This window comes from Triturus cristatus, chromosome 6 (assembly GCF_964204655.1).
Source record: "Triturus cristatus chromosome 6, aTriCri1.1, whole genome shotgun sequence".
Classification (NCBI taxonomy): Eukaryota; Metazoa; Chordata; class Amphibia; order Caudata; family Salamandridae; genus Triturus; species Triturus cristatus.
The window spans coordinates 38,841,262-38,857,874 of NC_140589.1; the positions used below are offsets into that span (position 1 = coordinate 38,841,262).

Here is a 16,613-nt window from a genome sequence, read left to right on the forward strand (position 1 = left end):
CTAGCTGTTGTTCTAGCACTACAGGCTATGGCAACTCCTCTGTGTGCCCTCACGCAGCGTTAAGATGTGTGCTAACCTATTCAACCGGCTGCTCACTTGACGTCTTCACTGGACATTGCAGTAAAACAAAGGCATTGCTCGGGCCTCTAGCATAATCAAACACAAGTCTCTGCACAGGCCTAACCAATCAAATGCTGCTACCTTCTCGCAAACACAGCTTCAGAGCTGTCAAGTCACGGACTGACATGTTGTACCCACACAACCGAAACTCACTGCAAGGCAATTCCTCCTGCTGAATCGGTGTGGGACAAAGCCCCACGGGGTGGCCGCCGAACATGTCCCGTCGATCCATGCCTAGTCCGCGCCACACCACTCTCCACCCTGTGTTGGAGAGTCGCTAATTGAAATTAAGTGTCCACCAACCCCGTACCCGGGGCCAAAAGGGGCACCTAACAGAAACTTTGCCTCAGCTGACCCAGCATCTTGAGCGCAGCGTGGACACCATCCGACCAGACAGAAGGCTCAGCTGAAACCAATAACATGGGAGGAGTTGCCGGCACATTGAATCGGGGTTAAAAGGAAGATTGCCCCAGGCCCTTGTCCGTTGTGACTATCTCCGCCCGAGCAGGACGCGGCCCCCACTCTATAAAGGCAGACCGCACGCTGACCATCCAGACTCCGCTGACTGCACCAGCAATGCACCCATATACATGTCTATACATCAAGGCCACCGCCACATTCTTGCATCCTTTCCTCCCATCGCGCGCAGGACCGACAAATCAACTCACCAAATCGTTGCGGCATGGAAACGTGGAGCAGATGCCCTATCCCCTGTTCGACTCAGGTGAGTAATGAGATCCAGAGTCCCTGCTCCACAACATTACGCACCCTAAAGGATTGAAATGCTGCCTTCTACCTCATAAAAGGCGGTCTCCACATTGCTGCCTGACTACCCTCTTGGTAGTCCTAGAGCCACTTCCCAGCCCTAGGATTGGCCAACCACCAGCTATGTACCGCCACGCTGCCGGAGCGGCACCATGACCATTCCGACGCCCGGTTCGCAGCCCAAGATGCGCCACCTGTCCGCCACTGGCAAGGGGAGACCCTCTGCCCCTTATAGGTGCCAGCCTGCCCTGTGCCGGTTGCCCGGCAGGCAAGGCGAGGGCCCCTTCCTGGGTATATTCTAAGCCTCGAGGCGCTGCCGTCCATTCGCACTGCCCCGTCGGCACGCCCCCGGTGTATTCGGCATTGCGGGACAGTGGGTGCAGGCACAGGCCACCTGGGCGCAAGCCGCACACTCCCGTAACCTGCAACAGCCACAATGTGCGCCGCCCCCACCAAGACGAGCTGGAGAAGGCAGGGGGGGAGATGCACAAGGAGCCACCCACGGCGACTCACCATCACGAGCTACGCGATAGTGCCCAGCCCTCACGTGGCGCCCGCTCCAGCGTGAAGCACGGCAGGCTCCCTGGGGAGGGCCACGCAACAGGCCTCCACCGATCAACGAGGCCAAGGGCTCGCGGAGAACGTGAGCAATGGAAATAGCTCACAAGGTGATTGCTCCAGAGCACGTCTTATCCAACTTGGGAGGCTGATGGTTCGAAATCTAGTTCCGATTACCCACTGGCCATGCGTGGCATCGCCCGTGGGCCCCCGACTGGGACAGCCCCCACCACGACTGTGCCACTAGGCCCTTGGCTAGCGGCTGATCTGCATAAATGCGTCCCGGGTGTGGGGGGGCACCCGCGACCTCAGCGCCACTGGGTCATGTGCAACATCCCTTCAACCTTGGCACCTAAGCCATGGAAGGTGCCATACCCCTTCCCCACACGAAGGATTGCCCAGAGATGGAAGCTAACAGGCCCCTCCCCCGGAACCTAGATCGGTGGCGCGTGCTTCGCAAATGTGGGGCTGCGTAGGGTGACCCCCCCAACCCAGGGTCCTCCCGACGGGGGGCATGGGTGCCCCCGCCATGGGACAATAGTGCACCCGGGACCAGCCCGTAGATGCTCAGGATGCCATGGGCGCCGCACTGCAATCGACGCCATTCTCCAGCGCACCGTGCTGCCGGTGGAAACCAGTTCGATTCTGGGATCTTTAATTCGCATTGGGCAAGGCGGGGCGGGGAACACTACCGCACCCTATGCAATCGGTGGGGGGCACAACTGCGCCAGGGATCCCCTCTCCCTCCAGCAGCGCCTCCCCCACCCGCCTACCTACGACCGGCGGCGAGGCAAACAAGTACGATGGGGGGAAGGGGGAATTGCACCGGTGATAAAACTGTTTGAACCCGGCGGAGGAGTGTCGTCCTCGCGGATAGGAGCACCAGGGGCACCGAGGCCCCTCCCGCCTCCTGGGCACTTGCCAAGGCTTCTCGAGTCTACGGTTGTCCTGATCACCCAGGCACCGCATCTTGCGGCTCAGCCCGGTACCGACACGGTACGATTGGTAATGAGCTGAAACGCACTGGGGGCCTACGAGCTGGGAGCAGCGCCCAAACTGGCCGACCCCTCCCTAGTGACCTGTTGGAGGCATGGAGCTGGGGAAAATGCACGGCGACACCACTCGCTGGCAGCTCGTGCCGCGTGCTGGTGCCTGGTGAGGCAACCTCCTATTCCATTAGCCTCAAGCCTGGTCACCCTGTGGGAAACGTGGGGGAAGGAGGAAATCGTGCTGGTTCCCCCCCTTACGCATACTGTGCCTCGCAAGGCGCATGCTTGCCCAGGGAACGTGGCCACCGTCCATATTTAGCCCCCTCCCGGGCCGACCATATGCTGACCACCACAACCAGGGGAGGGGGCCGCACCCTGCGCACCCCGGGAGCTGCCCTAGCCACATGGCGGACCGCAGCCACGGCAATGGCCGGTCTTGCGATCCTGCCTGAGAAACAAAAGGGGGGAGGGGGAGTAGTAGCACACTCACCGTGGGAGCGGAGGTGCCGGGGATTGAACCCGGGGCCTCATACACGCGCAGCATGGCTCTACCACTGAGCTACATCCCCTCATCTCCAGGGGATCCCGCGGAACACGTCTGACGGCGTGACGGGCAGCAACCAGGACGGCATGTCCGGGGTGCAAAAGAGGAAGGACAGAGGGTGGGGGAGCTCTATATACCTCCCCCCGTTCCTCGCGCCCTGGAAATGACGCGCCCTGCGCGTCGCCGCCACAGGCCGCCTGAGAAGGGGGACTCCTCCTCGAGGGGTCCCCATAATCAGAGGAAGGGGGGTGGGCTGGTGCCTCGCTGGCACTAGAGGCCCTCCCTTCTAGGGCACCCTGCGGGCGCCAGGGCAGGCGCATTCTCCCCCCTCTTTCCCCAGTGGGGGGGTTTGGCAAGATGAGGAGTCCCCATTAGGTAGCGGGTGTCCCGCGTCACGTCCGGTGCGCGGGGCAGGGTGAGGGGTACATAGGTCCCCCCACCCCCTTTTCTGCCTCTTTGTGCACCGGACGCGCCGTGGACACCACGCTTCTCACACACTCATCCGACTCCGGGAGCTGGCCGCCATACTGCACGGTAAGTGCATGCATTGCCCCCCCATGCCCAATCTCCCCACGCCGGGGTTGATTCCAGAGCTGGGCGACCCAGCCTATGCTGAAGGCTGCCAGGGACGGGGGGAGCTGGGTGCAGCTTCGGGGCTCGACGCGTGGGTCTGTGGGCCCGCCGCCTGGGCACCTCTTGTTGCTGGGGTGCCTTGGGCTGTTCCGCGGTGTGGGGTCCGGGGGCGTGCCTCTCGGCTGCTGGGGCCTCCTGCCGTCAGTCGGGGCGTGCGCGGGACGTGCCACTGGGAGGCTGGGGGGCCGTTGTTCCCGCATGCCTCACTCCCGCACCAGGCACCAGGTTCGCTGCGAGCCGGCCTGTGCGCGTGCCGCAGGCAGGGGGCAGCGGTCGGATGGGCTCAGAGCTATTTGGCCCGGTAGAGTGTTGTTGCGGTGCCCAGAACCCTGGCTGCTGGTTCCTTTCAATATGATCCGATTGGATCCTGTCTGGGCACCCCCCCATGCATGTGGTCCGTCAGCGAGGCGGCCGTCGCTGGTGCTGGTGGCCAGAGTTCAGGCCTCGAGACCGCGTCCTCATCCTGCGATCGGGGCAATTCACTTGATCTCCCCGTGCCTTCATGTGTTACGTGCCTGCGGTGCTCGCCAGGCACCCCAGTGCCTCCGGGTCGAGTTCGCGCTGTATAGATATGCAACCGGGGGGCCAAGAAATTTTTTTAAAAAAATAATGGGACAGAGCAGTGGGTGCTATCAACAACAGACGTAAATGGACAAGCAATGCACTTACAAGCTCTCCAGCCGCAGCCGGTGCGGGGCGGCATCGGGCTGCTCCTGGGAGCACGGTGGGGCCCTGCTTGCGAGCCGCGGATCGGCCCGCGCACTCCCTGCCTCCTGCCTTCCCCGGGATCCACAATATCCAATGGCCGGCGGGGGCACTGGATTCCGTGTTGGGTCGCGGTCCGGCGCTGGTGGCCAGCCACGGGGCGGGTGTTCAGGGCGAGTTCCTCAGGGCTGCGCCCACGTCCCACGACGCTGAAGTGGTTATGTTTCTTGGTTTGGTTTGAGCAGCACGGGGGGGAGCAGGGTCCTGGCGGGGTCTGCCGAGCCGGACGGGAGGCCGGGTCCCGGCTCTCGGCCTCGCGCTAGCATTGCTGACTTGATGGTGACTCCCCGCGCTGAGCGCGCGCTCCGGGCGGTGCCCCTTCCCCCTCCTGAGTCACCCGGGCCAATGGTAGGCCTTAGACTCCACACCGGATCACGTGGTCTGTCGACTAGATTGCCGACTTTGGCGGTGGAAACCAGGATTCGAGCCACGGGGTCGCATTCACATGCTGTTATTCTGGGCAAATCACTTAATCTCCCCGGGCCTGAATGTGTAATGTAAACACGGTACTCGTGTAAAGCGCTCCAATTCTATTTGCAATTAGATGCTCCTGCCCCGGTCTTTCAAGGTCTCTGCTCGCTCAGCCAGAGCCACTGTGGCCCTATGGTTAAGGTCTGAGACGCTTACTCTCAAGGTTAAGAGTTCGATTCCCAATGTGCTTGTTCTGAACGATTTCTTTTCAATAAAAGTGGAGGCAACTGTAGTACCCCCAGTCAGGGGGTGATATTTTCCTCGGGCAGACTCCGGGCCAGACACTGAATAAAAATAAAAAATAAAATTGTAATTTTACGTATGGCATACTCAATGGTAGTGCGCATGCACCAGGTGTTGAGGCCCTGGGGTTTTGGCCCGGCACCTGCAGCCTCCTTCCCCAGTGGCCTTACACCACCCCCCCCCCCCGGTGCCCCACGTGCCTGCGTCACCCTCCCCTTTCAGCGGCCTGTGAAGGTGCCACCCCCCCTGAGCCGTGGTCGCTACACGCATGCATATTCAGGGGACTACAGCCCAGGCTGGGCTCCTGCCATCTTGGGGCGCGCAGGTGTAAGGTCGGCCCTGCACAGTGCACCGGCGGATGGCTGCCATTATTGCCTTGTTTGCGACAGCACCGGCCTGTGCGAATGTATTAACGTGATTTGTTTGTTTATGCAGGAAGGGATTGATGCCAGGCCCCCCCCCCACCCCTCCTAAGGATTCGCTAGGACCGCACAGGTAAAGGGTAAGAGCCGCTAGGGGCAAGGTATTACAAAGGGCGTTTAGACGCCAACCAGTGCGGCACAGGGCGAGTGTGTCCTCTCAACAGGCCAGGGGGCGCGTGCCACATGGCCAGGATAACCTAAGCGGCCTTCCAGGGTGACCGTAGTCAGGTGGTGGAAGTCACCACCTTCATCTTACGCCGCGCTGCTTTGTTTTCCAGCTACATCTCGCGCTCCCGGACTATCACTGAGGTGCAGGGTGCAGCACCAGCCCTCTCGCAGAGGTGTTCTCAGAGGTAACACATGGGGGGAGCACAGCCGAGGGGGCAAGGTTGGGAAGTACGCAAGAACCACACCAGCTCAGAGGGGAAAGGAGATCTGATGGGCAGCCAGGGATTGGGAGCCATGCCAATGGTTAACATTTTTCCCATCATCCGCACACAGAGTTCATCAAGATCCTCCCCAGGCAACATGACAACACGAGCATCGTCAGGAAGAGTGTAGCGACTACAGGAAGTAAGTAAGGGGTCGAGGGTTTGGGACCGAGCGTTGAAGGCGAGGACAGGAATGCAGATCCGGCACTAGCAGCTAGGTTTTGGCTCACAGTTCAATTTCTCTTCCAGGTGGGCTGTCGCAGATCCGTCCAGATGAATAGCCAGGGATCCCCTCTGCTTTCCTCGCTGATGTCCCAGGTAGAGGATTCCCAGCCAGGAACCTCCCAAGATGCGCAGTTGTTGGCCGTTATGGAGATGGTCAGGGCTAAAGGAGTGGCTTGGGCCACTGAGCTGTTGATGGCGCACAGTCCGGACGACTCTGGTATCGCCATGCCGGCCCCATGCATGGGTCAGGAACCCGCAGAGGAGAACGGTCCCACAAGATCCAAGAGGGTTCGCAGGCCCACAGTTAAGGACTTCCCAGCAGATCCGCTGCAATCTAAGAGCCGTACCACAGGCATTGTGCGGACTGTGGCCTTGCCGGTGGCCGATGCACCACTGCCCCCCGCAGCCGGACCAGTGGCCCCCCTGGTCAACGCAATGCCGTCACCGAACTTTGCCACACGTGACGACCTGGGTAAACTCACAGACACGCTAACGAACCTCATAACGGAGGTCAGAGCTGGCCTCCTGGCGGTTAACAACCCCAGCGTGGTCAACATAGCGAACAGTGGCGTGGGGGTAGCTAGACCAGCACCACCCACGCAGGCACTAGGTGCCCCTTCAGTCACGAACGTTTGGGGTGGAGGTGGGGGGGGCAGTCACCGTGCAGAGTTGCCACAGAGCAGCCTGCAGCAAGGGGTCTCAGTGCCTGAGCACACACCACACTCCTACGGTAGCCGGCGCGCCCGGGGGGACCTCACTTGGGCTAGGCGGCCAGCAACGAGCAGAGCCAGCACTCCCGCCTGCAGCCACATGCACACCCCCTGCGGTTCCTGCTGCCGCCGTGGCACCTCCTCCCGCATCCCCAGCAGCAGGCACTCCCTCCCCCCGCTGCGATGCCTCCCGTGCTCCCTGCTCCTGCGCCACTAGTCACATTGGCCCCCCTGCTGTCTGGCAGGTGCTCACTAGCATGGGAGGTGCCACTTACGGCCAAGGAAGGAATATGGAGGAGGGAATTCATCGCCATTTTTACGCTTCTGATGCACAGGGCAGAAGGGGTGGATACCAGGAAAATGGGTGGCAAGGAGGAGGACAACAAGGTTCGCTTCCAAGCATGGCCTGATAAAACATTTAAGAGATGGGGGCAGGTCTTCGCTATCCTGGTAGTGGTGGTCATGAAGCGATACCCAGAACAAGGGCCGTGGTTGTTCCAATACGCCGGCATCATTACCAATGAGGCGGAGACCAACGGCGGGATGGGCTGGTACAGGTATGACTGCGAGTTCAGGAAAAAGATGGCCATGTGTCCGGAACTGGGGTGGGACCAGTTGGAGGTGCGTCTCTGGGTCCAGCACATGGGCAAGGGCAGGGTTGAGGCCGATGAGAAGCCTAGCACCAACGTGAAGAAGGGGGAGCCAAGCAAAGGCCAGAGGCAGGACAGGAAGGGTCAGTTTAAGCAGCCCTTTCGGGGAGGCCATGGTGGGTGCCAGAAGCAGGGACCTAGGAGAGTTTTCAGTGGAATGTGCAGGCTATTCAATTCAGGGGCATGCTCCCGGCGCAAGGCCTATCGATTTTCCCACACCTGTAGCAAGTGCAGTTCTCCACACTCTGCCACCTCTTGCGACAAGCGCGAGCACGCCTCCATGCCGGCCAGACACGACAAGTAGGCCCCTGGGCCGGCCTTCTCTGGCCAGGTCCTCCCCCCCCAGGTCATCCCAACTTGCACCCCCTGTGGGGCCTCCTCCCGGGCCCACCAGGGCAAAGGTCCATCCCCACTGTCAACCTGCTACCGCTATTAAGGGAGTACCCCAATGCTAAGGATAGACTGTCTCTAGCCCATGGGTTCTTGGAAGGCTTCAGAATTCCCTATCAGGGGCCACTGGCCAACAGGGACACTGAGAACCTCAGGTTGGCCAGGGACCATCCCGAAGTCGTAGGGGCAAAGATCAAGAAGGAAGCGGCCCTGGGGAGGGTGGCGGGCCCCTTCCTGCAACCCCCCCTTCCGAACTTTGTAGTCTCTCCCTTGGGGGTGGTCCCTAAGAAGGAGCCAGGGGCTTTCAGGCTGATCCAACACCTGTCATACCCGGAGGGGGATTCAGTGAAACACTGGCTGGAGGAGGGTTCTTGCTCGGTCTCTTACTGTTCGCTCGACATGGCAGTGGACATGGTCAGGAGGGCGGGCAGGGGAGCGTGGTTAGCCAAGGCTGACATTGAGTCTACTTTCCGCCTTCTCCCTGTCCACCCTGAGAGTCAGCACCTCCTTGGATTCAAGTGGCAAGGTGAATTCTTCTACGACAGGTGCATGCCAATGGTGTGTGCGGTGTCGTGTGCCTACTTCGAAGCCTTCCGTTCATTCCTGCAGTGGGCTCTCTCAGGGATATTTAACGTAGAAGGGGTGACCCACTACCTGGACGATTTTTTGTTCATTGGGGGTGCAGGTACGCAGGAGTGCAGCAGGGGTCTACAATGCTTTCAGGAATTGGCATGACACCTTGGGGTGCCGTTAGCGCCTGGTAAGACGGAGGGTCCTGCGCAGGTTCTCACCTTTTTGGGCATTGAGCTGGACACGGTGACAGGCGTGTCTAGGCTCCCTGCAGAGAAGGTCCAGGCTTTGCGACAGGACATCCAGTCACTGCTGGGGAAAGACAAGGCTCCTTTTTGTGTCATCTAAAGCCTCTTGAGCAAGCTCAATTTTGCAGCCAGAGTCACCCCGGTGGGGCGAGTGTTCGCCAGGAGATTAGCCAGGGCCACAGCTAATGTGTCTAAAAAACATCACCTGGTCAAATTGGGGGCAGCCTTGAAGAAGGAGTTGGTCATGTGGGGGAAGTTCCTGTTGCACTTCAATGGGACGGTTATCTGGAGGGCCCCCTGGGCGGACAGTCCCGAGCTCAGCCTGTTCATGGATGCATCTGGGAGGGAGGGCTTTGGGGCAATCCTGGGCGAGGAGTGGTGCGCACAGGAATGGCCCAACGCCTGGCACAAGCGCGGCATCACTGCTAAAATCACAGTTTTGGAACTTTTCCCCATTGTCATATCCCTCCACCTGTGGCCTGCGATCTTGTTGGACAGAAAGGTCGTTTTCTGGTTGGACAACATTGCGGTCGTACAGGCCATCAACGGGCAGACTTCCAAGTGACCGCTGGTGCTCTGCTTTCTCAGGGAGCTCGCCAGAGGGAGCCTGCGCTGCAACTTTGAGTGTAGGGCAAGACACATTGAGAGGGTCAAGAATGTGGCGGCTGACGCTCTCTCTCGTTTTCAGTGGCTCCGTTTCCGGTAGGCCTGGCCGCAGGCGAGAGCGGAGATGACCCCCTTCTCGGCAACCCTCTGGAGGATCTTGGAGTGGACAACAGTTGAGACAACAGTTGAGAGCCATGCGGGAACGGGCTTTGGCCCCCGATACCAGGAAACGGTACCTGGCACACATGACCTCCTTCAACAATGTGGCTGATGCCTTGGGCCTGTCCGGGGATCCCATGGAGGGCATGGTACAGGCGTTTGTGGTTTGGGCCAAAAAACAGTGGAAGAGCCACTCATGGGTTTGTGGTCATTTAGCGGCGGTCAGCCACGATGTCAAGCTTAGGGGAGGACAGGACCCAACCAAGTCCTTTGTCATCAGGGCCGCACTGAAGGGGTGGGCCAGGAACCAGCCCCGGGTTCCAGACAACAGGTCCCCCATCACCTTCCCCATCCTGCAGGCCATGCTGGACATCCTGGGAGGAGTCACCCACTCGCCCTACGAGGTGTCCCTCTTTTCCGCCGCTTTCTGCTTAGCATTTTATGGAGCTCTCCGTATCAGCGAGTTAGTGGGCCGGTCCAAAACAGATAGGTCAGGAGATGCTCTGGGCATAGTGGATATTTGGTTGGAGGGTAAGTTGACGATCCACCTCAGGAGGTCAAAGACGGACCAGAAAGGGAAGGGGATGGAGGTGGAGTTATTGCCTTTAAGAGACCCCAGATACTGCCCAGTTGCCATGGTCCGGGAATACGTCTCATTTCACCCAGTAGCACCTGGGTACTTATTGATACACACAGACTTAGTTCCCCTAACCATCTTCCAGGTGGAGCGCGCAATGGGTGCTTGCCTGTCCAGGGTCGGCTTACTCCAGGCTGATAAAAAATATTCAAGCCACTCTTTCAGGATTGGGGCAGCCACCACTGCATTCACAGCAGGTTTGGAACCTGCACGTGTTAAAAAAGTAGGGCGCTGGGAGTCACAGTGTTATAAGCGGTATATCCGCCCCTGAAGGGGCCTTCTTAGTGTAAATAGTACTGTAACGTGCAGTGTTGTGTGCCACATGTTTTATGGTTTTTTGGTTTTAAGTGCAATGACATATTGTTTATGTTAATAAACTTTTTTGAGTTGAAACGTGTCCTTTGTTTCATCAGGGCCACGTGTGTGGGTCATTGGGCACTCTGCCATCTCCCGGTTGCCCCGTTGAGCATCGATCAGGAACTGGATGCGTCGATTCTCGCAGACAAAGTTTGAGTGGTTGGGTTTTCCAGGGATGAGATGGAGCAGCCTCATGAACAGACTGGAGCACTCGCTAGCAGCACTGGGTGCCCCGCCTAATTTTTTGGTGATCCACCTGGGGGGCAATGACCTAACTGCCTCTGGGAGGACCTTGCTCCTGCATGCCATGAAGACTGACTTGGGGGAACTGAGCAAGCGCTTAGGTCAGTGCGAGCTCTGGTGGTCAGAGATTGTGCCACGGAGGGCCTGGCAGGGGGCTATGTCTGGCGAGGTGGTGGAGCGGTCCAGGAGACGGGTGAACAGCTCAATGCGCAAGTTCACTCAGCAGAGGGGCCTGGGATTCATCAGACACAAAATGATTCAGGAAAGGGTCAAAGGATACTTCGAGGCTGACGGGGTACACCTCACTCCAGTGGGGATGGACTTGTTCTTGTTAGACTTGGGGGAGGCGCTAGCACAAAAGGGTTGCAGGTAATAGACTAGAGCGGTTGGCCGCCTCCAGGGCTGTGGTGGAGTTACAGGGCGATCTGGAAGCATACGGGTACAGAACGGTACCTCTGCGCGGCACACAGGTGTGCCAGAGCCGAACCCCAGGAGCCTCATGGGAGGTTCACGGATTCTATGTCGGTGCCCCGTTAGTCCTTCGGGCAGTTGTGGGCCTGAGCAACCGGGGGATTGCCTAGCTACGCTCCGCCCAGAATGGGCGTGAGTATAATGGACCTAGGGTGGTCTAGTGATCCAGGAAGGGGATCACCAGAAGGTGCAGTACAAAGTGGTTCGCCACGGTGCTGCTAGGCTCATCAGGCGGGCAGGTGGCGAGAAGGCTGCCTGTCCTTGGATCGCCCGTAAGCTAACCCACCAGATTACATAACGTTTTATGTAATAAACCTGCAGCAGTTTTTTCCCAAGTATAAACTTGTGTGGTGTGTATTTATTTGCGGGCATTCATGCTTTGCGGGGGGATCTTTGCCATGATGGTGCTATGCGGCTGCCCGAGGCCACCACAGGGGGCCACTCAAGAGGGCGGCCCTGAAGTGGCATCGGGCTTCCCACCCCCCCACCTTTTCCCCCCCTCTTTCCCCGGGGGGGTTTGGCCAGGGGAGGAGTCCCCATTAGGTCGCGGGTGTCCCGCTTCACGTCCGGTGCGCGGGGCAGGGTGAGGGGTACATAGGTCCCCCACCCCCTTTTCTGCCTCTTTGTGCACCGGACGTGCCGCGGACACCACGCTTCTCACATGCTCTCCCACCCTACAACTTACCCGGCATGTTGGCAGTGGGAAGCATAGCTAGGACTTTGTAATGATGTACTTTTTCGTTGCAGGCGGAGTTACAGGGCGATCTGGAAGCATACGGGTACAGAACGGCACCTCTGTACGGCACACAGGGGTGCCAGAGCCGAACCCCAGGAGCCTCATGGGAGGTTCACGGATTCTATGTCGGCGCCCTGTTAGTCCTTCGGGCGGTTGTGGGCCTGAGCAACCGGGGGCTGCCTAGCTATGCTCTGCTCAGAATGGGCGTGAGTATAATGGACCTAGGGTGGTAAGGTGATCTGGGAAGGGGATTACCAGAAGGTGCAGTACAAAGTGGTTCGCCACGGTGCTGCTAGGCTCATCAGACGGGCAGGTGGCGAGAAGGTTGCCTGTCCTTGGATCACCTGTGAGCTAACCCACCAGATTACATAACGTTGTATGTAATAAACCTGCATCAGTTTTTTCCCAAGTATAAACTTGTGTGGTGTGTATTTATTTGCGGGCATTCATGCTTTGCAGGGGGGGGATCTTTGCCATGATGGTGCTATGGAAGCGCCTGCTTATAAGATGGCAGTGCATATATATTTCTCTGCTTAGAAAACAGTGGGGCGTTTGAATGAATCTCCTCTCATGGAAGGTAACCATCATGAAATATTTGATAGATTTAAGTGCTTTTTAGGTTTTGCCACTTAAGTGTCTCCCAGCTGCACACTGAGGGAAAACAGACTCTGCGTCCATTGTTAGGTAAAACTAAATATTCATTCTTATGCTGAGAGCCATCCCCTTGCATTATAATCAGTATGTTGGGCTGATAACTGCAAAAGAAAGTAAAAGAGAATCCCTCTGCCAACCTCACGGGGAAGCGTCTAGAGGTATCCTCCCACTTGCCAAGATAGTAGGCGCTTGATGACTGAGGAACGAAGAGAAAAGGAAGAGGAAAGGAGGGCTTGGCAGCTTCTCTCTCCCCAAGGTACTCCCCTTTCCCCCTAGAACGCTGGAGCTTTTTGGAGCTGCATGATCTGTCAACCCCAACCACTGCTGCTTGCTCTTCCCCAGGCTGCCAGTCGCTCCCACTTGCCCCCATTCTGCCAAAGGCCACCGGAGCCTCTCTGCCTTACCCTTCCCCTATGTTGTACCTCAAGTCTCTCCTAAACGCTCCCTTCTCATAGGAGCTTTGGGTTACCACTTTCTCCCACTGGTATTCCCATTTGCCCACGTGCCCAGAATACTTTTGTTCACCCCTCTGCTCTCCCAAAAGCACTGATCATTGAGCTGCAAGTGGCCATACAAGGGAGAGGGGCAGCCGTCTGCAGCAGCACTGGGAGGGCGGTACGTTTTTAAACAAGATCGATGCTATCTGTTGTGATGTGTATGTATGTGCATGTCAGTGTGCATGGTAATGTGCGCCCATTGTCCACCATAATAAAATGCTGGTGTTGTCACAATATTGGCAACTCTTGGTAACTTGTGGAAATCCTTGAGATGGTGCCCATTGTCCACCCTGGTAAAATACTGGACCTAGCAAAAAAGATGGCAAATCTCGTCTGCTTGCGTGCATCTTTCAATGTTGTCCACCCTGGCAAAACACTGGCCCTGTCACAGTGGTGGCAAATTGTGGTATGCAAGTATTCATATATGTTTTATATGGTATTTCTGTTGTACAAACCTAGCAAAAAGGCAATGGAGCACTGTACAGGGTCGGAGGCAAGCATAACACCAATGAGGGAGTGGAGAGGAAGTTTGTTTGTTGGCAGTTGCTGCATCATGATGTAGTGTTATTGAAAGAGGTGTGTGTTTAACTTTGTCCTAAATTGGACCAGAGTTGGGGTGGTCCTGATGAATAAGGGGATTTTATTACAGATCCTAGTCTTTAGGTCTGCTGCCTTGTTTTATCTTTTTACACTTGGTTTTCAGTATGATGGTTGTGGGTGCGCTGAGATGGTGAGCTTGTCTGTAAGATAAGCGAGAGTGCTGGCTGCGATGGCTTTTTAAATGACGCAACTGGGTTTGAAGATGGTGTGGGCTGGCAAGTGAAGCCACACAAGTGAAGCTTTCTATCAGCACAGACGTGATGTGGTCACATTACTTCAGGCCTTGGATGAGACTTGCAGTAGCATGTAGGATGCCCTCAAGGGGTGCAGGGCTTTACGACTATCCAGATGCAAGAGCATGATTGCATAGCAGTTCCAAAGTCACTTTCTAGAAAAAGTGGTTTCACATTCTTGGCTGTAGTGTTTTTTGGCTGTTTGTTTCTTGAGGTTGGTGTCCAGGGTGAATTCCAAGCTACTTCACATTCAGTGAAAGTTGGTGTTTGAAGCCGTCACAGTTCATGTCATTGAACCAGGTTTGTGCTGTTGTTCTTGACAAATAACAAGAATTCTGTCTTGGTTGGGTTGAGTTTCAAGTTGTCACTAAACATCCAGGCAATGTTTGAGAGTTAGATATCGGAAGCAGGGAAGACTTTCAAGAGGAGTTGTGTTACCATCAACGTATTGGTGAGTCTTGATGCTTGATTCTGTTATCTGTCAGTAGAGCACCAACAGGCTCCATGTAGAGGATGAAGATGGCAGGAGTCAGTATGGAACCCTGGGGGACTCCACAGATGATAGGGATCTTTTGGGACCTGGCAGCGCCAATGTGAATAAATTAGGCTCAGTTGGAAAGATAACAGGTGAACCAGTGAAAGACAATGCTGGTGAATCCCATTCAAGAGTCCAGGATGCACAAGAGGGTGAGATGATTGACTGTGTTGAAGGCTCCTGAAAGGTGCAGCAATATCTGGAGAAAGAGTCATCTTTGTTTGTGGTCACAAGAGCTTTGTTTGCGATGTGTAAGGGGGCGGTTTCATTGCTGCAGCGTGTGTCCGAAGCCAAATTTGTAGTTGTGCAGGGGATGGCTAGCACTGATGTGATCTTGGAGTTGAACATAGACTTCTTTTTCAATGATTGTGCTGAAGAATTGTAGGTGAGTGAGGGTGAGTAGTTGCCAAGCTCATTAGGGTCTAGTGTAGGTTCTGTTCGAGTGGGAGGATCTGGCCAGTTGTGAGCGCTTCAGGAGAGGCATTGACACTTGTGAGTGCAGGTAAAAGAGGCTTTGAAGGCTGACCGTTGCAGGATGTTGCAGGAAGTGGTGGGCGTAAGAAATGAAGCAGGGTTGGTGTTTGCAATGTACTATTGGATCTTGTGCACTTTTTTCACTGCATCTATGTCTCACTGTACTTTTCTTTGTAGTAAGGAATAGGAATAGGTGTATTTGGCACAGGGTTGATGTAGTGCTTGGTTGTTTTGAAAAGCGTTCTTCTGTTCTTGTCTTTGTTATTTACTGGTATAGTTCTTTGCTTTTGCTGATGCAAGGTCAATAAGTGTTTTGATTTTCTTCCATTTTAATTCTTGTCTGCAGATGGCTTATTTATTGTCAGTAAGGTCTTAAAAGTAGCAGGGTGCTGTAGGCTTTGGCTTGCACTTGCATGTTTTAATTGAGGCATGTGTGTTCAAACAATTTTCTTAAAAAGTGTTGAAGTTGTTTAGGAGGGTGTTGGCATTGGATGTTGAGTTTAAAGGGTGAGAGATTAGCTCGAGCATTAGATTGTCTATGAAGAAGTCTTTGAAGGATCTGAAGGTTAGGATTTCAAAGGGGTTGGTCCAGTCCAGCGGTACAGGTGGTGTGCATTGGATTGAAGGTGATGTTGAGAAGATAAGGTCAAGGATGTAGCCTTTAGAGTGTGTTGGTTGTGCGACATGCTATACCATGTTGAGGGACGCGCTTGAACTTGAAACTTTCACCGCTACTTTTCTACTTTGTTGCCAGGCGCTCAGATGACTTCAAAGACCATCGCGCTTAGCGGCAGGAGCCGAAAGTGTTGGTTTTCTTCTGCCAGCAGGCCTTCATAATCAGGGTCGGGCTCCCGCATCGTGGGACGAACTTGAACTAGAAACTTTCACTGCTACTTTGATACTTTGTTGCTAGGCGCCCAGAGGACTTCAAAGACCATCGCGCTTAGCGGCAGGAGCCGCAAGTGTTGGTTTTCTCCCGCCAGCCGGCCTTCATAATCAGGGTTGGGGTCCCGCAGCGCGGGACGCGCTTGAACTAGAGACTTTCACCGCTACTTTGATACTTTGTTGCCAGGCGCCAGGAGGACTTCAAAGACCATCGCGCTCAGCGGCAGGAGCCGCGAGTGTTGGTTTTCTCCCGCCAGCCGACCTTCATAATCAGGGCCGGGCTCCCGCAGCGCGGGACGCGTACGGGAATGCCCGGGCGAAGCCCGGGCCAAGGGCAGGCTCATCTGCTCCGGTCCGAGACCGAATGAGGCCGGGCTGGGCCAACTCCCTGAAAACGTTGCTTCCGGGACATTCTACATTTTCGTGGTAAAGTATTACCCTTAATTTGTTCTCTCCCCTGTTTTTGTCATTGTACCTTTATTATGAGTAAGCATAAACTAGGTGCAGGACAGGGTGTCGCTGGGACACTCAACGCTTTTTTACTGAGGGCGGAATCAGCACTTATCCATGAGATTAAACTCACGGAACGTAGATTATCTCTAGAGCCCTTGCCCTCACAGATTAAATCTGCTCTTGCCCCTGTAGAGTCACTTACGCTAAGTAGTCATGAAATGTCCTCTCCCCAAATTAGTCGGATGTAACACATAGAGTCAGAGACAGAAATAGCCTCTCCTTTGTCGTCTGACCTAGTATGCAGATCTAACAGGCCTAACGTAATCACTAGAGGTAGTA

The 16,613-nt window shown here is 56.0% G+C and overlaps 1 protein-coding gene across 2 annotated transcripts in view; it reads left to right on the top strand.

Annotated features, from left to right (window-relative positions):
- Positions 1–16,084: 16,084 nt before the first annotated feature.
- LOC146813713 (uncharacterized) overlaps positions 16,085–16,613 on the top strand; it is a 257,929-nt gene continuing 257,400 nt past the window's right edge. For both annotated transcript variants that reach the window (XM_085610215.1, XM_085610214.1), the window contains exon 1: positions 16,085–16,247. The gene's annotated coding sequence lies outside the window, so the exon portion shown is untranslated. The remainder of the gene's footprint in view (positions 16,248–16,613) is intronic.